This window comes from Choloepus didactylus, chromosome 11, assembly GCF_015220235.1.
Source record: "Choloepus didactylus isolate mChoDid1 chromosome 11, mChoDid1.pri, whole genome shotgun sequence".
Lineage (NCBI taxonomy): Eukaryota > Metazoa > Chordata > Mammalia > Pilosa > Megalonychidae > Choloepus > Choloepus didactylus.
The window spans coordinates 35711921-35734280 of NC_051317.1; positions in this window are offsets into that span (position 1 = coordinate 35711921).

Consider the following 22360-nt stretch of genomic DNA (forward strand, 5'->3'; position numbering starts at 1 on the left):
CTAGTGTGTTCCTTTTTTCTTTTTCTCTTTTTTTCCCTCATGTAGCTTAAATTTGTTCATAGTATTGGAGCCCATGATAATATTTAATCCAAGAAATCTAGAGTTTTCTTGTCATCCTATGATGGGAAAACGAATGAAACATTTGCCAGGCTAAGGAACAGTCTGTCTGCCTTGGAAAGACAAACAATCAAACTGTGCTGTCATCTGAGACAGAACACTGGACATTTGTGTCTTTTTGTCACCAGCACCCTCTCTTTGCCCTGTGGGGGAAGTACCCTGATTTTGCTTTGGAGGAACTGTTGCCCTAACATTTTCCAAAGGTGTATTATTTAGGTAAAGCTGACTCCGTGCCTAAGCCAATCTGTGCATTCCACCCTAGTGGCCATAAGGCACAAATCCTGCCCATCATTGAAAAGGAAATTCAATTCCCAGGCTTTTGTTGGAACTATCAGGGAAGCAGACTTCCTTTTTCTGCTGACATGAATGTGAAAGGATTACGGTGCTGGCAGTTATCTTGTGAGCACATGGACCAAACACCAGGGAGGCAGAGCTGAGAAATCCAGAGAAAGAAGCTCCATCTCCATGAAATAATTTGAGACCTGGATCAAGCTGGACCTGAAGCAGAGTTTACTTCTGGACTGTTCTGTTTTATGAACAATAAATTCCTTTTTCTTTTCTTAAGCTGGTTTGAGTTAGGGTTTTTGTTACATGCAGCAGAAAGAATCGTAACTAATATAGTTATAGGGTATTGGGTTTGAGGAAAGGTGTCAGGTAATCCATAGAAGGAGAGGCTGAACTACCAACAGAGACAGGTTCTAAAACTCCACTTTCCCCTTTCTTTGAAACCACAAAACACTTTGCTTCTACCATTCATTTGGCATATATCACAGATGCCTTGAATTGCGATTACAGTTCTCTTATTGTGGGTAAAAATTTCACAATCATAAAACTCCAGTGTGCAGAAATGGAACTTTCTTTATTGTTTTATAATTGAGCTTAATTTAGCTCACAAGCCTTCATTTCTGCTGATGGTGGAAAACTTAATCTTGTCAATTCCAGTACTGGTTTAAAACTGACTATCTTCTTGGGGAAATACTGTCAATTTCAGATTCCAAACGCTTCCACTCCCTTCTTTTTCCCCTGGGGGTGATCTACATTCTGGCAAACATGGCAAGGATGGTCAGAGAGTGGGCCTGTGATCATGGTGGACCACAGGCTGTGATGGGTCCAGCAGAGCCGGGAGGGCATCCCTGTAGGCTCCGCCCCCATGTGGCTCTCCGCTCAGCTTCTGGACACTCAGCCCTCCGGTTTGTCCCCTGCTGGGGTAAGGCATTCCCCTAAGCCAGTGTTTCTCAAACTTCAACATGCACAAAAATCACCTGGAGGGCTTGTTAAAACACAGTTCCCTGGGCCTAACTCCAGGGACTCTGATTCGGTAAGTCTGGGGTGGGGCCTGAGAATTTGCATTTCTACAGTTGGCTAGAGTGATGATGAAACTGTGCAGCAAATAGGAGAATTTGCATTTCTAACCAGCTCCACCTTGTGCCACTGCTCGAGGATCTTACTTTGAGCCTCTGCAGCCTCTGCCACGCGGTCCCTGGTCTCATAGCACTGCGACACCCCATCAGCACGCCAGCTCCCCACGCTCAGCTCCCTGTCACACCTGGAGACCCCTGGTTACCCACGTCCTGCAGATGAGGGGGTGAGGGTGGGGCACTGGGGACATCCCCGCATTCCACCTGCTGAAAACTTCCCTGCTGCCATTTCTGGGCCTCCAGAACCACCCCATGTGGCTCAGGACATTTGGGGAGGCAGCCTCCTCCCAGACTTTCAGCCCAGTCCTCTCTGCCCTCAGGTCTGCGACCTCTTGGGGAAGTTTCCATCTCACGGGAGATGCAGAGCCTCACCCTCCCCGGCCCTCACTCACCCTGAGACTCTGCAGAATCCACAGCAACCCCCCACCCCCACCCCCAGGATGGGTGCCCTCTTCCCACCGGAGCTCTGGGGTTTGAGCGCTTTGCTCTGATCCCCCCAGGTGGGTCCTTGATTTTACTTGGAATAACAATGAAAAGAAAAAAAATCTCTCCTCTCTCACCTGGCTGGATCTTACAACCGGAAATCAGGCCATCATCAGGTTTTCCAGGACCAAGCCTCTGCCCTTGCTTTGCAGGAGTTCATCAGAGCTCGCACTTTGAGTTTGCTGTTTGTTCTGGTGGCTTCTGTGGGCCCAGCTCTTCCCCGCAGCCAGGGCAGGGGTCTCAGCAACATGGTCTGGTGTCAGTGGTGGAAGGAATGTGGGGCAAAAAAACCCAAAACACTAAAAATAAGTACCGAGAAGGAGCACGACCTTGGCAACATGTGACATTACCCGGCTGCGCTTCACGTCGGGTCGCTCTTCTGGTTGTGGAACGTCCTCGGGAGGGGGATGGCCTTGGGCTGGCACCTCTGCTGGCCCTGTGGTCCCCGGGTGGCCAAACTTCACATGCTCTGCTGAGAAGCACAAATGGCAGAAGGAACTGCCCCTGTCTCAGTGGAGGCTCATTTTCTTTAGGCCTCTTGGCCCCCCGAGGGTAGGGGGGTGTCCTTTCAGCCTCTGATAGTTGGCCTTCATGTTTTATATTAGCAGCGTCTTCATCAAGGAACCAGCATGGGGTTCCCTGCAGAGTCAGTTTGGCATGAGGGAGCCTCTGGGACACCCTGAGCCATCCTCCAGAATCTCCGTCCTCCCCCATCTCTCTCTCCTCAGCTCTGGAGTCAGCTAGCCTGAGGCCCGGGCCACTCGGGGACGCAGGAAGAGCTAAATCAGGTGTGACTCGGACGAGGAGCCCTGGACTGGGCTGGGTCCCCAGCTGCTGTGAGCCTGGCTGGCTGTGGGCTCCCAGCTGCTCTCTTTTGAGAATTCCCCTTAGTGGAAAGGAAGTGGCTTCACCCAGAAGGTTCTGCACGACCCTGGAGGGGAGGACAGCCCAGGGCCCATAGCCTACTACTGACTGTGGCAAGGGGAGCAGGGGCTGTTCCCCTCACTGCGAAGGGGTCTGACTCTACGGTACAGTTGTGCCCGGAGCTCCTGGGTGGACATCTCAGCCTCCCCACCTCCCCCAGTGGGCTCCCACCCCCTCAGTCCAGTCTTCTGCAGGTGCCTGGATCCCCGTCTCAGGCTTTGCTTCTGGGGAAGCTGACATGGGGTCAAGGACTCCGTTCTCTGTGGCCCTAGCCATGGCTGGGTAAGGTGCCATCTGGGCCAGAGATTCTCCAACTTGAACGTGCACAAGAGTCGCCTGCAGGGCTTGTTACAGCACAGCTTCCAGGGCCTAACCCCCGAGATTCTGGTTGGTAGGTCTGGGTGGGGGCTGAGAATTTGCATTTCTAACAAGCTCCCCAGTGGTGTTGGTGCTGCTGCTGCAGCTCCAAGGACCCTTCTTGGAGGAGCAGCGGCCTGAGTCCTGTGGACGGCCAGGGTTTAGGCGCGTCTGCACAGGACAGATACCTGGGAGGGTGGGCGAGCCAGGGGAGATTTGCAGAATTTAGTTTGCAAGTGGGATTTTTGGGTTTGGGCAAAGCATATGAAAGAGGCTGTGTGCTGGGCTGTGGGATGGGAGGAGACAAGGAAACCAATGTGATGGTGTGAAGGTTGGTTCCTGGACCCTGCTGCTTGGTCTGGGTCTAATCCTTAAGAAGGAGCAGCTGGGCACAGAAGCCCCAGGAGCAGGTCACCTGGAGGTGTCTGTGAGACGGACGGGTCCCTAAATTCATTCTATGGGGCAGAAGAGACAGAGCAAAGAGGAGCGGGGCAGTCTCCCGTGCACGTGTGCACACGTGTGTACCTTTGGGCAGCTGTGTGGCCATGTGCTAGTTGAGTACTTTCAGCTTCACCTGCACCAGCCAGGGCCATAGCAGCAGCTTCCAAAAGAGGTTGGGCCGGCCCCGCCCCGTACACACGTGCTAATCACATCTATGTGAATTCTTCCCACTAGCCTGCAGCGATCTATTTTTGGATTAAAGTCCCCTTCTCCTCCTTTGTGGTTCCTGACAATTTCCACATGTTTGCCTGTTCCTCCCTTGCGCTCCTGCCCAGCAAAAAGTCCCCGTGCTGGCGTTTCATCTTGCTCTGCCTTTTCTGTGGCAGTTACACTCGAAGAATGTTGGAATCTTCTGCTTTTTGTTCTATTTCACGCTATGATCAGGTGTCTCGGGACTGTGGATAGTTGACTTCTGAGAGAGGGTATTTGACTTCTTTTGCTTCTTAGTTTCCAAACAGCCCGGGGCCCTGAGCCCTGCTCTCTGCAGCCAGCAGTGGCTGTGCCGGGCAGCTTGCCGGCAGGTGGCAGAGCGGCCTGCCTTCTCATTTGCAACAGAGTCTCATGATGCGTTGCAAGCGCCAATCCGTCCCCGTGTGTGTGGTCCTCTTACGTAAGTTACAAAGAAGGGGGCTTGGATTCAGAGGCGGGGTTAATCACGTGCCTATTTCCAGCAGTTTCATCCTCGCTCTGTCTGAGATTCCGCTCGTGTTAGTTTCCTTTCATCTTCCCCTTTTCCCCCTCCTCTCCCCTCCACAGATCCCTACTCTGCCGTGTGCACCTGCAGTGGGTGCTTGTGGCAGACACCCTAACTGCCAACAGCTCACAGCTGTCCCCTTCTCTGCACTGTTGATCTCGCTGGTGGGAGCAGCCTCTCTGAGGGTTTACACACCCCTGGGTGGGGGAGCCCCCAGCCTGTGGCTGCCTGACAAGTGGCACAAAAGGCCAGGACCCCTCACCCCAGGGTGGGGCCAATGCTGGGGGGTGGGCTACGCCCAGAGCCCCCTGTGGATCTGCTCGGACTTTACCCAAGCCATGTCCTGGCCGAATTCCTTCTCTTGCCCTGTCAGCTTTCCTCACCCCCCTCCCTCCCTCCACCTCTGGCAGCTGGATCTGCATCAGGGAACCCAAATGAAGACAGTGTCTGTATGGAATTTGAGGTGCTGCTTTGTGTGATTGTGGGTGCATTTTTGACCTAGGGGAATAGTGTTGTCTGCTCGCCAGCTCTGTTACCTGCTTTTCCCGGGAATTCCTGCTGTTTGATTCTGGCCCCTCTGGTCTGTGGCTTCTTAGCACTGTGTCCATTCTCCATAGTGGTGCCACCATGTTTTATTTCATCATTTCTCTAGTGATGTTGGGAGTTGAATTATGTCCCCTCAAAAGACATGCCCACATCCTAACTCACAGTCACTGTGAATGTGGTCGTACTTGGAAAGTTAGGCTTTGCAGGTGGAGTCAAGTAACGTGAGGTCACCTGGGTTAGGATGGGCCCCAAATCCAATGGCTGGTGACCTCACGGAAAGGCCACCTGAAGACACAGAGATGCGCAGGAGGTCGCCACAGGACGATGGAGGCCAAGACCAGGGTGACATGCCCACAAGTCAAAGAATGCCAGGAATTGCCAGCACACGTCAGGAGCTGGAAGACAGACGTGAAACGGGTCGGTGACTGGAGCCTCTGGAAGGAATCAACCCTACTGACACCTCAGCTCTGGACTTCTGGTTTCCAGATCCGTGAGGGAATAAGTTTCTGCTGTTGAGGTCATCCCGGGGCATGGTGCCTTGTGGAGGCAGCCCTCAGAGTCCGAGACGAGAGCTCGACACTCAGGTTGTCCATTCCTCCACGTGGCCACAGACGAGATCTTAAGGGACGTCCCTGTACGTGGCCCCTCACACTCGGGCGGCAGCTTCTCTGGATGGACAGTGGGAGTGAATCCTGGGTCTCAGGCGTTGCACACTCAGCTTGACCGCCTCCCGCAATGTCTCTCTCAGGGGCTGTGCTAGTCCACGAGCGGTTGCCCACATCCTCCCCCACATCCGCTGGTGCCCTCCTTTCTACTCTTGGCCATTCTGATGTTGGTATTTCACCACTGTTTTTTCATTCTTCTCTCCATTGCTGTGACGTTAGCATCTTTGCATATCCTTATTGGCTACTGGGGCTTCTTCTGCAAACTACCTACTTTTTTTTAAAATATAATTTAAAAACTTCTTTGTTTATTTGACACATTAATCCCTTGTCAGTTTTATATAGTGAGACTATCTTCCTTGAGTGGGCCATCTGTCTCTTTTTCCTTGTTTATGTCATCCTTCATTGAGCGGAAATCCTTAAGAGCTACCGCCTTATGCCCTCGTTGTCATATGGAGATTTTGATAAAATGGCTCACGTTTCACCTGCTCTGTGTCTCACTCCTGCTAACTGGGACGCAGGCCATGACTCAAAAAAGGGCTGGGTTAATGGAGTACCAGGGTTACAGGGACCATTTTTACACAAAATCACACACACCTTCTCCTACTGACACACAAACACAGTTTTGCCCCGTGGTCCTCTCTTCCATGAAGCTGGAGACCCTGGTGGACCATCCCCTGAAGCCCAGAGGCGCCCTGACTCACCTGAGCCGTAAGGAAACACATGTAAGCCTGCCAAGCTGATCCCCGCTAAACACAAACAATCAACTTTAATTCCTCAGCAGCCCTCCTGAGGGGAGCTTTTCATCTTTGTGCATGTCCATCGGTCCCCAGTCACACACTGTTGCCCTTATAGTTGGCAAACAATATTATAGCAGATGCTCAGAGAATACCCAACACCGAACAGCATCATCTGCCTCCTGAGGCCGAGAAGGAAGGTTTTTATTTAGTGGGGAATTTGGGGACTCCTGGTATGCTCCCCACTGGTGACGGGTCTCACCCGTAGGCTGAGGACAGAGAATGTATGGCTGTGGGGGGCACATGGAGGGTCTCGCAGAGTAAGGGGCTGGTCTTGCAGCCAAGGCTGGTTTTTTGTTAAGACAATTTCCTGGCCAGGGGTCAGCAAATTTTTTTTGTACAGGGTCAGGCAGGAACTAATTTAGACTGTGCCGGCTGTGTGGCCTCTGTCACACCTACTCAACTCTGCTGAGGTGGTGCAAAACAGCCCTAGGTGAGATGTGAAAGAATGAGCATGCTGTGTTCCAATAAAACTTTATTTACAAAAGCAGGCAGGGGGCCAGATTGGGCCCAATAGACTGGATTTAGTCAGTGGGTTGTATTTCGTCAGCCTCTGGCTTATTCTGTCAAATATGCCTGTAATGGGGCTTTGAGCTGAGGCTTTCAAAGGAGTTTCTGATGTTTTACAGTTGCTTTGGATTGGCTTGAATAAGGCTAAGGTTGTGAAAGTAGATGTAGCAAGATTCTAATCACATTTGTGATGTGATGGTGATATCGAATATATAATGGAGCGTCCAGGGCGAGGCTTGGAATTGGGAAGGGGTGTGGGCAGCTACTGAGGATGGAAATAGCTTTTATTTAAACTCACCCCAATGCACAGCCTATGGGCTGGCTCTACTGTCACCAATTCAAGAAAAACTTTTATTGCTTGGAGTTGGGCCTGGTTTGTCAGAGGACAAATCTCTGTTACCTACAAGGATCTACGAAGCCCTAAATCAATACCAGTATAAGCAAGTTGGGGAATGCACCAGATCAGGGATTGGCAAGTTTCAATGCAAGTCAAATCCAGCCCCCTGCCTGTTTTTGTAAGTAAAGTTTTATTGGAACACAGTCATGCCCATTCTTTTACACATTGTCTATGGCTGCTTCTGTCCAACAGTGGCAGAGTCCAGTAGTTGCAACCGGGGCCACATGGCCAGAAAATCCTAAAATATTGATTGTCTGATCCTTTATAGGAAATATTTGATGACCCTTGCACTAGAACTCTGGGAAGGGAAAGGACTGTAATTAAGATCTGTTGTCTCTTCCTTCTGGTAGAATGATATATTTAGGTTTAGATTTAACTATTACAGAAACCAACACACAGCCCCCTGCCAAATAAAAAAAAAAATCTGCAAAACAGTGACTTATACAAGATAGGAGTTTCTCTCTCTCATGAATGAATTCTAGAGGTAAGCAGCCCAGAGTGTGTATGCTGGTTCCATGACTATCCAGGATCTGGGCTCCTTCTACCTGTTCTATCATCTTCTACAGGTAACTTCCTTTCCACAGATCAGTGTGGCTGCTCAGGTACCAGCCATTGCATCTGCATTCTAGCCAGCTGGAAGAAGGTAGAAAGGATAAAAAGATATACTGCGGTAGATTTAAAATGGCCACAAGTTCCTTGTAGCACCTTCCTACTCCTGGAATCTGGAATGCACTTGTGGCTTATTCTGACCACCAGAATGCAGCAGAGGTGAGGTCTTTTGAGTTTCCTGGGTCTTAAAAAGCCTTATCACAGTTTGTGCTTCCACCCTGTTGGAGATCTGATGCCATGTGAACAATTTCAAGCTAGCCTGCCCGTGAGGCCCCATGGAGGAGAACTGAGGTGTCCTAGCTGAGAACCTGCCATCTGTCAGACACGAGAATGAGGCCACCCAGACAATTCAGCCCCCACAGAACTGTCGGCTGATTCTAGTTGCATTAGTAAGCCAGGCAAGATCAGAGGAAGAGCTGCTGAATCATACGCTAATCAATGACAGCGGCTTTCAACCACTCAGTTTTGGGGTGGTTTGTTACACAGCAAAGATTGACTGATACACATGCTCTCTTTCCTAGAAGTCTGCACACAGTGCTTCTACTTCTATTCCCCTGGCCGGATTGTGATAATACGACCACGACTAACTGCCCGAGTCCAGTGAAGCCCAATAGAATCATGCCCTTCTCAGTGTATGTAGGAAGGAGTAGACCCAGATATTCCAGTTTGGAAGCACCCCCTTGGCCAATCACTGAATTGGATTCCTTTCCTCCGCTCCGTGCCCGCCCTGGTGTGCTGAGGCCCGGCTACTTAAGATATAGACGAAGGCCTTCTCTGTTCATGAAACTAGAAAGATGGTTTTCTCCTCCCATGGGAGTGTATCTCAGAGCAGAGCAAAGCTACATTTAAGCGGACAGGGCTGGCACCTCCCGGCCATCTCCCAGGTCATGGCTGTCTCTCACAGGTCCTATTGATTCCTCACCTCCTGCTGTATTTCCGGCACCAGGCCCGTCTGTGGCAAATTCTGCCACTTGCACTTCTCGCTTTGCTGTCACAGCTTTGTGCCCACCACTGGGTTCTGGTGCTCTGACTGCCTGGAGCCATGCAGTAGCAGCTTAATGGTGCGGCCAGGTGGGAGGAGCTATTGTGCTCATCAGTCAGATCTTTCACCACTGCTCCAGTCTTCTTTTGACTTGTGTATGTTGCCTTGGTGGATGGAGGCATTTCTTGTGTCAGTTAGTATTCAGTTCAACTGAAAATAACAGAAAACCCATTGACTTGGGCAAGATGGAAGATTTAAAAAGAAATCTCATGGATGTATGGCAACTCCACAGTCATCAAAGATGCAGGCTCTTTCTTTCTTTTTTGCTCTTCTTAGCATATGGTTTCCTGTTTTAAATTTGCCTCATGGTGGCAAAATGGCTGCTGGAGATCAGCAATTACATTTATGTTCCAGGTGGCATTCATTTCCCAATAGCAGAAAGGAGGAAAGTGCAAGGGCAAAGTGGCACAACTCCAAGCAGTGTCAGCCCCATTTAAAAAACTTCCTTAGAAGCTCCATCCAGCGATTTCTGCTTATATTTTAATGGCCACAGTTATCTGCAAAGGAAAATATCATTATTTGCTGGCCCATTTCTACTAATAAAGGAGAATGGAAGAATGGATATTGGAGAGGTGAGTGGCAGCCTCTGCCTCAGTACATGCTTGAATGAGGGGTCAATGGAATCTTCTTTTCTCTTGAGTGCTTCTCCAAGCACCTTGCCCCTGAGAAAGAGGTGGAAATAGTTAATCTTACTGCAGTGGCCTTCCCCTTGGAACAAAGTTTATTCTGGTCCTGTCCTGAGTTATGGATTCTGGGTTCATTTCTAGGCCTTACTGATATCCATCCTGCCCCAAGAAGGACATTTAGCTGCCCCTGCATCCTTACAGTGTATGCTCATTGTCTTTAAATGACTCCCACCCTGGGTGGGAGACACCCTCTCTCCCTGACTCTGGATCCAGCCTTGGCTACCGTATTAGCTCCCTGTGGACCCATCACTGGTCTCCCTCCTACCCCACTTTTTTCTTCAAATATGTGATTCTCCCAAGGCTTAAGTCTTAGAAGATCTTCCAAATGTCATTAAGTTACAAGTTTTGTGTAAAGTCTGTATATCTTTATATAGAGTATCTGAGGTCATTCAAAAGAACCTCCTGCAGTTAATCTTGACTGAAATAGCCAAATAAAAAGCAACAATTTATCTTCCGGTGTTGCTGCCCCATTGCCTCATTGTGTGCTAATTGTTATGGCTAATCCAAGTGGGAGTCAGTTTTTGTCCTACTTAGAAATTCAAGGTTTGGTTATTTGAATAAACAAGTTTGATTAACCGTATTGGAATAAGTTTCAAATGATATTTACATAGGAAAGTCTACAGATCCCGGGATGCTTTGTTGCCCAGATTCACTGGGACTTTATGCTCCTTAATTTGACATGGTAAAGTGATAATCCGGTACCAGCATGAGGCTTCAAATAGTTGGATTTCCTTAGTGAGAACCTTGTTTATAGTCTGTATCAGTCAGGAGAGGCTCTTAGTTGCAGTAACAAACATCCCCCACAGAAGCTTGAAATAAAGTTTTATTCCTCACACTTGCTACATGTCCTTGTGGGTTTGTAGGAGGAGTCTGTTCAATATAGTCACTTAGGGACCTGGGCAACACAATGTTCTGGAAAGTGGCCAGTTTCTGCAGGTGAGAGGAAAGGGTGCTCAGGAGGTCTTGAACTAGTAATTACATGCTCTTGCCCAGACATGACAGTTGTCACTGCTGAGCAGAATGTATCAACCAGAACTAGTCACCCCCCAGCCTCCACAGAGCTGGCGAGCACAGTCCTACCACCTGCCCAGAGGCAAGGATGATGACTAATGGCCACCACGGAGATGCCATCAGGATTTGGACGAGGCAGGCGGAGGCTGAGCCACTAGAATTTTGATATTTTGTTCATCATGAGGTGTTTTCTTTTGCATTCATTCTGATTTTTAAAAACATTAAATTAAGATATTACTCATCTTGAATACTGAGTTTTTTGGTGCCCCCATAAATTTTGTACCTGAGTCATGCCCTTGATATAAATGATGAGAGGATAAAAATGTATAAGAGTTTTGACTGTGATTTTGTTTTCAAGTTAGAGCTCGAGAGAAAAGCAATACTCAGAGAGAGGCAAGGGTATAGCTGCCATCAGCATGAATATTGACAGAAAAAGAAAATAGTAGGAAACACTGTAAGAGAAGAGCAGACAAAAAGAAGGCCAATTCAGGGTTGAGATTCCTGAGGTTTGTGCCACTCGGATTTCTTATTTCATCAGCATCGTATAGGAAACCTTTTGTGTTCAATTTCCCCAGTGCCTTTCCAAGTATCTTACAAAGACAATTAAAACCCATATCCCAGAACCACAAAGTTTGTAGTGATTGGGTTAAAGTCTGTCAGTGTGAATTGAGTGAAAAATGTTGTTCAAGTCAAATTGATTGAAATCTCGATGAGTAAAAATTGAAATTTTGGCTGCCAGTCTTTACTTCCTTTCCTTGGGAACATTATTGTGTAATATTTTCAAAAGTATTTCTAGAAACTTCTGTAAGATGCTAAAGAAATTGATTTCTGGTAAAGACCTAGGATATTCTACATTTATTGAACTATAAACATATTGCAATTTAACTTATTTTGATAGTTGGTGTGAGTTTTTCCTTTGACCAATGTTTCCTAAATTTTATACCCATGTGGATTTAATGTGGGTGTGAATCTATAAAATTGACCTAGATTCTTGCTCAGCAGTAGAATTGATCTCACTTTTTCCCTACGTGCCTTGTAAAACACATCTGTGAACTTTCCTGATGAAGTTGAAAAGAGAACTTCTTCAAAGACCAGAATTATTTGCTAAACATGTTTCTTCTTTGAACATCAGTGGAACATACACGTGAATGTGGGGTGAAAGTGGGAGGATGTTCTTGACCATGACATTGCTTTAATCTTCACTGTTTTATATGCTTTAGAAAATTTCAGCCTCCCTGGAGTATCCTTACAATGGATACAACCACTACCTATGAAAATAAGAAAAGCCCAGAGTTTCGAAAAACTCTTTCTGAAACTCTTGATGCACAATGTGTTATTCTCTGAAGAATGCTGTTTATTATTTGAAATGAAGTTTTCATAGGAATTTGTTCAAATGATTCCCTTCTGTGTCTTCAGAAGAATGACTTGGCAAACAGACTTGACGATAGCTGGGAGTCATTTAGCGCTACATTAGCGACTCACAGCTAGTGGGCTCGCTTTTCTCCATCGACTCCCTGGGGATAATTAGACTCTTGGACAGATTCATTAATATCTGTTCCCTGGGATCAAACTCACTAACAGGGAGCCCCGCTGGCTCTCAGAGAAAGAGCCATTAAAATCACAATGACAAATGCTACCCTGATGAGGAGGCTATTCCAGGTGAAGGAAAAGCCTGGAAGAAGAGGTTCCCCAGTTGGGTTAGCAGCCATGAGAGAACGTGTCATGACTGGACAGGGTTCTGGTGGATGCGCAGGAGTTCTCCAGGTTGGCAGGAGAGGGCTTTGTGGAAGGATAACTGAGGCACACGGAACGGCATGTACGGAGACATGGCTGCACATGTGGAGGATGCTGTGGGTGCCTCTTACGGGCTGAATTGCGTATCCCCCGAAAGATATGTTGAAGTGATAACTCCCAGTACCTAAAAAATGTGACTTTATTCAGAAATAGGGTTGTTGCAGATGGAATTAGTTAAATTAAGACAAGGTCATACTGGAGGAGGGCAGGCCCTAATCCGATAGGACTGCGGTCCTTGCAAGAAGGGGAGAAGAGACAGACAGACAAGGGGAGAAGGCCGTGTGACAGTGAAGGCAGAGATGGAAGTGCTGGGGTGTTTAAGTCACCCCATCTCCAGCAAGCGTGGCTCCTGGTGCAGAAGTCTCATCTCTTCTGCCGGAGGTGGACAAACCCAGAGGTGCGATGTACCCTGCAGAGCTCCCTGGGGAGGCAGCTGAGCCTGGGACTTCCCCTGAAGTTGTGCCTTTGCTTGGCTCCTCCTTCTCCCAGTCTGGCTCCAGGGTTTCTCATGGGCGTGCATCCTCAATAAATCCCCTGGGCCGGATCCTGGGCTCAGGGTCTCCTTCCGGAAGGACCCAGCTGAATATAGTTTATGTTGGAACAGAAATTCTTGCAGACCCCAGCAGCTGTGTGCTTCACAAGCTGTAAAGTTGAGATCAAGTGAATTTATACTGTATATGGAAGTATTTTGCGAACTGTAAAGAGCTTTGCTATTTTGACGATTACTGTGGTTTCAATTTATAATTGTTTTAAAAGAGGCCTTGACAATGCTTTCTTGGCATCACTTCATCCTCCCTTTTTCTGCAGCTTGTCAGCTTTCATCCATAACAGTCTAGGTGTCAAGAGTGAATCCCACCACTCATGTCCCACGATTCCCATGGGGAAGGGAGTGGAGCAAATGGCAACAGAGGCTTAAATCTATTTAAACAGTTCTAACCCTTCCCTCTTTGATTCCTAGCTTCCATTTGGCCCACTGGGGGTGTTCTGGGGCTTTGGACCCTGAGACGCCAGTTCTTTGCCTACCACCACAGAGCTATTTGTTTCTAAACAGACCTCTTTAAACCCAATGAATAACTTCTTCCAAGTAGCTGTTACTGTTCTGTGAATATGATTTTTTTTAAAAAGGCAGTAAATTAGAAGCTTCTCATCTCAATTCTTTTATCGTTTTTGGCACTAGTCCTTAGAAAGCCAGGAAACAGAATCAGCTAGCGCTCCCCTTGCCCTTTCTTGAGTGTCCCTTCACGTGTGCCATGCCCCCGCGGCTCTCAGAGGTGGGCACAGCTGCGTCCAAGGCGCCCCTCTGCCGTGGTCCCTTTGCCCCACGCTCGACAGGCCGTGAAAAGCAGCTCCTCTGCCAGTCTGACAGCCTCGCCTCACAGAGGTAAAGCCAATGGGGAAAACAGCAACAGTGGACTCTCCTTTTATTCGGTGAATTTGGAAGAATAATCATCAGAATTAGTTATCCATTTTAGGGGAAAGTGGGTAGAAACTTATGCCATTACAGCATTCCCCAGGGCTCAAAGTAATACTCAAAACCTCTTCCTTCCCTCCCTCCCTCCCTCCCTCCCTCCCTTCTTTCCTCTCTACCTTGAATTTGCCTGTAACTTTACAATTTGTGTGAGGTTCAGTGTGAATTCAGAAGTGAACTTTAAAAAACACTATAAAAATTAAAAAATGAATAAGTTGGAAGCACAGCACTATGCACTCTTCCATAAAAGCTCTTCTGTGCTGCCACTTTACCTGCTGGGAGGTGAAGGCGTCAAAGGCCACCGTTTTAGGAGTGAGCAAGACCTGGCCATTCACTTGCAAACTCTCTGTCTTTGGGCAAATTAAATCCCTATGAGTCTCAGTGTTCTCGGATGCAAAAAGGGGCTAATTATGTCTCTCACTGCACGGTGGTGGAGAAGAAGGAGATAGGGTCTAGCATGGAACTAATACATAAATAAGAGCTTCGTGAATGAGAGGCATGATAGACAAACTTGAATATACAAATAAGTTAGGGCAGGGAACAGCAGAGGAAATATTTTCCTATATATCAGAAAATATAGGGTTTTCTTCATGTAGTCTTGGAAGAGGCATTGAAATGGTTTCGCTGAGTCTGTTGTAGGGAGAAAGCCATTCGTGTGGATGTGGGTGGGTGGGTGGGGTGGGGGCTGACTGACAAGAGCCAGTCTGAGACTCTACCTTGAAGGTGCCAGATGTCAACGCTTCATGGGTGGTGGGTACATGAGCTTCCCTTAGCAGTTTGTGCTGGTTTGGATGTATTATGTCTCCCCAAACACCATGTTCTTTAACGCAATCTTGTGGGGCCAAGTGTATTAGTGTTGATTAGGTTGGAATATTTGGATTAAGTTGTTTTCATGGAGATGTGACCCACCCAACTGTAGGAGATAACTCTGATTGAATTATTTCCATGGAGACATGGCTCCGCTCATCCAGCATGGGCCTTGATTTAATCACTGGAGTCCTTTAAAAACACTGGCATAGACCCAGAAGTTAGCTGGTTTAGCTCAGAGATGCTTGGAGTTGTGGACCCCTGATGTTGGTTGCAGCTTAGAGATATTTTGAAGATGGCTGTTGAAAGCTGATGCCAACATTTTTGGAGAACGCCATTTGGAAATGGCAAGCAAGCAGATGCCAGCCATGTGCCTTCCTGGCTAACAGAGGTTTTCTGGATGCCATTGGCCAGCCTTCTGTGAAGGTACCCTATTACTGATCCCTTAGCTTGGACACAATTATGGCCTTAAGACTGTAGCTTTATAACCTAATAACCCTCCTTCATAAAAGCCAATCCATTTCTGGTATTTTGCATAATGGCAGCATTAGCAAGCTGGAACAGATTTTGGTACCTGGAGTGGGGCTCCATGTTTGGTTAAATCCTCACATGGGGCTGTAGTTTCTGGGTCTCAGTTTTTGGAAGCCCAGAATTTTCCAAACTATCAATTTCTGGTTTCTTTGTACCCAAGAGTTCAATTCTCAGCTTATCTCTGTCCTGTTGCATTTTACTATAAGCTGCAAGAAGAAGCCAGACTACCTCCTCCACACATAGTCTAGAGCTCTCCTCAGCTAAGTATCCCAGCTCATCGCTTTCAAATTCTGCCTTCCATCCAACACCAGGACACAATTTTGCCAAATTATCTGCCACTTTAAAACAAGGATCACCTTCCTTCCAGTTTGCAATGACACATTCAACATTTCTGTTCAAGGCCTCATCAGAAATATCTTTAGAGTCCATATTTCCACAAACAGTCTCTTCAAAGCAGTCTAGGCCTTTTCTATCAAGCTCCTCACAATTCTTCCAGAATCTTCCCTGTATCCATTTAAAAATGTTTGGAATTCCATGTTTGGAATTTGCTAGCTCAGCAGCACCCCACTCCTGTCCAGATAAGTTGGACCAGAAAATGGGAGTCAATATTAACAGCAGCTATTTCAATCTCAGTTTCCCCCACTTCAAGTCCTTTTCCTGCTCTTCCTCCTTTTTTGCATAGCCTTCTAGCTTAGGGAACTATTTTAAAAATACTTCTCCTTGTCAGAAATACAGTCAACAAATGCTCGTTGAAGCATGTTAAGTGAATAGTCTTCACAAGACCAGGATACACTTTTTTTTGTTTGTTTTTAGTTTCTTTTTTTTCCATGAGCTTATTCCACCTGCTGCACTCAGACTGGTATCTGAAAAAGTAGACTATTTGTAGACTGTTTAGGGATTTAGTGTGAGTCTTGATTTTTTGAGCTGGAGACAGGAACAATAAAGACCTGGGAAGAAGGAGCTTTTTTTAATGTGCGATTTTGCAGAATGGCTTTGAAAGCTGCATTAAAATTAAAACTCTTGCAAACATTGTCGACGTGTACTTTCCAACACACATGGAAGATGTTGTAAGTGAGTTATTGGTGGAGTAGATTCTTGGCAAATTTTTCCCTCTTTAACCCACTGTAAATACACCTCCCCTTCTTCCCTGTTATAAAAGCCTTTCTAACAATGGATATCCTAGAAACACACCTGACCTCATTCCAGAGGCAGGAATTTTCAAATGCTAGACTACACAGGAGAAGGAGACAAGACTCATAAATTAATCACTGAGAAAATGGTGAAAGCCCATCACTAGCAATATATGGCTTTTTAAGCCTCTCCCTTTCCTAGATTTAACATTTTAAAAAGAGATGTCAAAACATGATATTTTAAAAGGAGGGGCTTATGGACTAAATTGGGAAATCCTAAAATGTTTATATATCCCCCTCATCACACATAGCAGGCACCTAAGAAAAAGTTTTGCCTAAATATATGTTAAGTATTGCATCTCTGAATAATTTTATGTTAGGAAAAAAAGACCAATTAAAATTAGTATCACAAACTGAACAATCTTTAGGAATCCACAAAAGGATCTATTTTATCAAATTAAAAGTAATTTCAGGAATGTACAATTGATTAATATACACATATTTGAAAAGTTTGTCACTTATTTCTCCCTAACTTATAGTGGAAATGGTAATGAGCCAAGGAGATCTCGGTTTGAATACAGAGATGATTTTAGTTGATATTTTAAAAAAGCCTCATTCAGACCTACTTTTATGCATGTCTGCCTGGCCACATTGACCAAAGCTCGACCTTGAGTCAGAGCATGTATGTATTGATTTATGACGCTGTGTTGGATTGTTTCCTGAGCAGAGAAATTGTATTCAGTAGCAGAGTTCCATCTTTGAATTCCAGAACTTTCTATCCAAAGTTCCAGTAAATGTCAGTGGTGAAAGTAACAGGCCATTCAAATAAACCACTCCCCCACACACCCCACCGTGGGAAAGCAAGTGGCATGATCAAGCAGTGTTCTGACTTTGGGGTGTCTGCTGTACATGACGTTGCTGCTTGGGTCCTCACCATAGTAAGACCTTTCCAACACAAAATCTTATCTTTGTATTTGTTTCCTATGGCTGCTGAACAAATTACCACAAGCAGCACTCATTTATTCTCTTGGCATTTTGGAGGTCTGAAGTCTGAAATGGGTTTCACTGGGCTCAGATCAAGTTGTCAGCAGGCCCTGCTCCCTCCAGAGGCTCTGGGTGAAGTCCCTGTCCTTACCTTTTCCAGCTTTTGGAGGCTGCCTGTATTCCTTGGCTTGTGGTGTCTTCCTCCATTTTTGAAGCATGTCATTCAATTTCTGCTTTTGCCATCACATCGCCTTCTCCTCTACTGTCAAATCTCTTTTGCCTCCCCCTTATAAGGGCACTTACAATTAGAGCCCACCCAGATAGTCCAGGGTAATCTATCTTAGACCTTTAACTTCATCTCATTTGCAGTTACTTTTATAGTATAAGGTGACACTCACAGGTACCAAGGAATAGAATTTGGATATCACTGGGGGAAGTTATTCAGCCTACCACAGCTTAGAAAATTACTAAGCCTGACCAGGATCACCACTGTGTCCTTTTCAGAAACAAATAGTGACAGACCACTTCACACTTTATTTAATTAAATCTTTTAAACTAAGAAAATATTAAGTCTGGTGAAAAAGTTCAAGCAGTGCAAAAGTTATACAGCAAGTCCCCTTCTAACCTGGTCCCAGCAGAATGGCTCATGCAAGGAAGGGAGGTGAGACGAGGAAGGGTGGTTCTGCTATCAACAAGGTGGTGAGCAGGGGGCTCACCATCAACACTCACAAGTGTTCTGTGGGGTGGGCTTCAAGGAGTGTGTCCCTTGGACACTCCAAGAGATCCAGGAATTCACTATGAAGGAGGTGGGAACATTGGGTATGTGTGTGAACACCAGGCTCAACAAAGCTGTCTGTACAAAGGTATAAGGGATGCCCCATATCGCATCACCTGTGTAAGGGTGTCCAGACAAATGAGGACACAATGAGGCTGTCCAGCACAAAGAGGATGAAGATTCACCAAAAATGCATGAAGACCACTTTTAAAAACCTGTAGACAGTCAATGTGGAAAACTAACAGCTGAATGATTATCACAAAAATTATAAAACAACAGCCCTACCCCAAAAAGTTACACAATGGAAAGGCAGTGGACATTTCACTCCAGGTCAGGGTGAACAGCTCGCCATGCTTGACCTGGGAGTGTCCTGGGTTTGAAACTTAAAGTCCCATGTCATGGCAATTGCTTGGTTGCAGACAAGCTGGATCAGCTGTTCACCTGGCTGCAGAACCAGACCCCTCCCGAGAGCTAACCATGGTTACCTGTTTCTTGTGTATTATTCCAGAAATTGCCCAATGTAGAACATAGAATTTTGAAAAATACACTTGAAGTTTTAGAACAGTTTTTGGTTTACAGAAAAATTGTGCAGAAAGTACAAAGAGATCCTTCCTCCTCTGCACAGTTTCCCCTTTTATTAACATCCTGCATTAGCATGGCACATCTGTTATAATTGAGAAACCAATGTTGATATAATATTATTAACTGAAATCTGTAGTTTACATTAGTATTCACTGTTTATGTTGTACAGCTCTATGGGTTTTTCTTTAATTAGCAAAGTTGTAGGTTTACAGAAAAATCATGCAAAAAATATCAAGTTTCCATATGCTTGCCCCCATTATCAACATTTTGCATTAGTGTGGTATCTTCATTGCAGTTGATGAAAGAATATTATTGTAATTGTACTGTTAACTATAGTGCATGCTTCACATTAGGTTCCCTGTTGGAGTTTTATAGCCCTGTGGTGTTTTTTCAAATTTTATTTTAGTAACTTATATTCAACCTAAAATTTCCCCTTTTAACCACATTCAAATATATAATTGAATGCTATTTATATTCACAATGTTGTGCCACCATCACCACTGTCCATCACCAAAATTTTCTGTCACCCCAAACAGATATTCTGTACCAATTAAGCATAACTCCCTATTCCCTACCACCATACTGACCCCTGGTGACCCAAATGATAGTTTCTGACTCTATGAATTTGCTTGTTCTAATTATTTTGTATCAGTGAAATCACACAATATTTGTCCTTTTGTGTCTGGCTTGTTTCACTCAACGTGATGTCTTCAAGTTTCATCCATGTTGTTACAAGTATCAGAACTTCATTCCTTATTATGGCTTAATAATATTTCATTGTGTGTATATACCCCATTTTGTTTAACCATTCATCAGTTCACAGACACTTGGGTTGCTCCCATGTTTTGGCAATTGTGAATAATGCCTCTATGAACATTGGTGTGCAAATATCTGTTCAAGTCCCTTCTTTCAACTCTTTTAGATATACACCTAAAAGTGGGATGTCTGGGTCATATGGTCATTCTATACTTAACTGTCTGAGGAATTGCCAAATTGCTTTCCATAGCAGCTGCACCGTTTTACATTCCCACCAACAATGAATGAATGTTCCTGTTTCCCCACATTCTCTCCAACACTTGTTTATCTTCCATTTTTTAATAGTAACTATTCTAATGTGTGTGAAATGGTATCCTATTGTGGCTTTGATTTTCATTTCCCTAATGGATAATGATGTTGAACATCTCATCATGTGCTTATTGAACATTTCTATATCTTCTTTGGACGAATGTATATTCAAGTCTTTTGCCCATTTTTAAAATTGTATTGTCTGTCTTGTTGTTGAGTTGCAGGATTTCTTTATATATTCTGGATCCTAAACTCTTATTGGATATTGTTTCCAAATATTTTCTTCCATTTTGTAGATTATCTTTTTACTTTCCTCATGAAGCCTTTTGATGCACGAAAGTTCTTAATTTTGAGGAGCTCCCATATATCTATTCTTTCCTCTTAATTTTGAGGAGGTCCCACTGACCAATCTTTCTTTCGTTGCTTGTGCTTTGGGTGTAAAGTCTAAGAAACTATTGCCTACCACAAGATTTTGAAGGTGCTTCCCCACATTTTTTTTTTAGGAGTTTTATAGTCCTGGTTCTTATATTTAGGTCTTTATCCATTTTGAGTTAATTTTTGTGTGTGGTGTGGCAGGGGTCCACCTTCATTTTTTGCATATGAATATCCAGCTTCCCCAGCACCATTTGTGGAAGAGACTATTCTTTTCCAATTGAGTGTATGTGGAACCCTTGTCAAAAATTAATTTGCCATAAATGTGAGGATTTATTTCCGAACTCTCAATTTGATTTCATTGGTCTATATGTCTGTCTTTGTGCCAGTGTCATGCCACTTTGATTACTGTAGCTTTGTAATAAGTTTTCAAATCACAAGTATGAGTATTCCATCTTTGTTCTTTTTCAAGATGGCTTTAGCTATTCAGGTCCCCTTACCCTTTTATATACATTCGATAATTGGCTTTCCCATTTCTGCAAAGAAGGCTGTTGGAATTTTGATTGGGATTGTGTTGAAACTGTAAATCATTTTTGGTAGAATTGACATCTTAACAATAGTTAGTCTTCTGATCCATGGACACTGAATATCCTTCTATTTATTTGTGTCTTCTTTGATTTCTTTTAGCAATGTTTTGTAGTTTTCTGTGTATAAGTCCTTCACATCCTCAGTTAAATTTATTCCTAGATATACATTTTTTTTTAGTTACTATTGCAAATGGAATGTTTTTCTTGATTTTCTGTTCAGATTGTTTATTACTAGTGTAGAGAAACACTACTGATTTTTGTGTGTTTATCTGGAACACTGCTGCTTTGGCAAATTCATTTTTTAGCTCCGGTGGCTTTTTTGCTTATTTTTCAGGATTTTCTCTATGGGGATCACGTCATCTACAAAAAGGAAAAGTTTCACTTCTTCCTTTCCAATTTGGATGCCTTTTTTCTTTTTCTTACCTAGTTTTTCTTGCTAGAACTTCCAGTACAATGTTGACTAACAGTGGTGACAGTGGGCATGCTTGTCTTACTCCATTTCTTAGAGGGAGAACTTTCAGTCTTTCATCGAGTATGGAGTTAACTGTGTGTTTTTCATGTATGTCCTTTATCGTGTTGAGGAAGTTTCCTTCTGTTCCTAGTGTTTAAACTATTTTTATCAAAAAGGGGTGTAGATTTTGTCAATTGCCTTTTTCTGCATCAGTTGAAATGACCATTTTTTTTCCTCTCTGTTAATTAATGTGATGTATTACATTAATTGTTTTCTTATGTTGAATCAACCTTGCCTACCTGGGATAAATACCATCTGATTATAGTTATAATGCTCATAATGTGCTGTTGGATTCAGTTTGCTAGTATTTTGTTGAGAATTTTGCATCTATGTTCATAAGGGATATTTTTCTGTAATTTTCTTGTCTTGTGGTATCTTTACTTGGCTTTGGTATCAGGGTGATGTTGGCCTCATACAGTAAATTAGGAGGTGTTCCATCCTCTTCAATTTTTTGAAAGAGTTTGAGCAGGATTGGTGTTAATTCTTCTTGGAATGTTGGGTAAAATTCCCCTGTGAAGCCATCGGGCCCTGGGATTATCTTTGTGGGAAGGTTTTTGATTACTCATTCAATCTTTTACTGGTTATTGGTTTGTGGATATCTTATATTTCTTCTTCAGACAGTGTAGGTAGTTTGTATATTTCTAGGAATTTGTTAGTTTCTAGATTATCTATCTAATTTGTTGGCATAGAGCTGTCCTTCTTATCCTCTTATAATCTTTTTTTATTTCTGTGGTGTCAGTAGTAATGTTCCCCTTTTCATTTTCTTTGTTTAGTTGTTTGCATCCTCCCTCTTTTTTCTTTGTGAGTCTAGCTAAAGATTTTCCAGTTTTATTGGTATTTGAAGAACCAACTTTTGAATCTTTGTCTCTATTGATTTTTCATTCTCTATTTCATTTATCTCTGCTCTAATCTTTGTTTTATTTCTTTCTGCTCACTTTGGGTATAGTTTACCCTTCTTTTCCTAGATCCTCCAGTTGTGAGCTTAGATTTCTGATTTGAT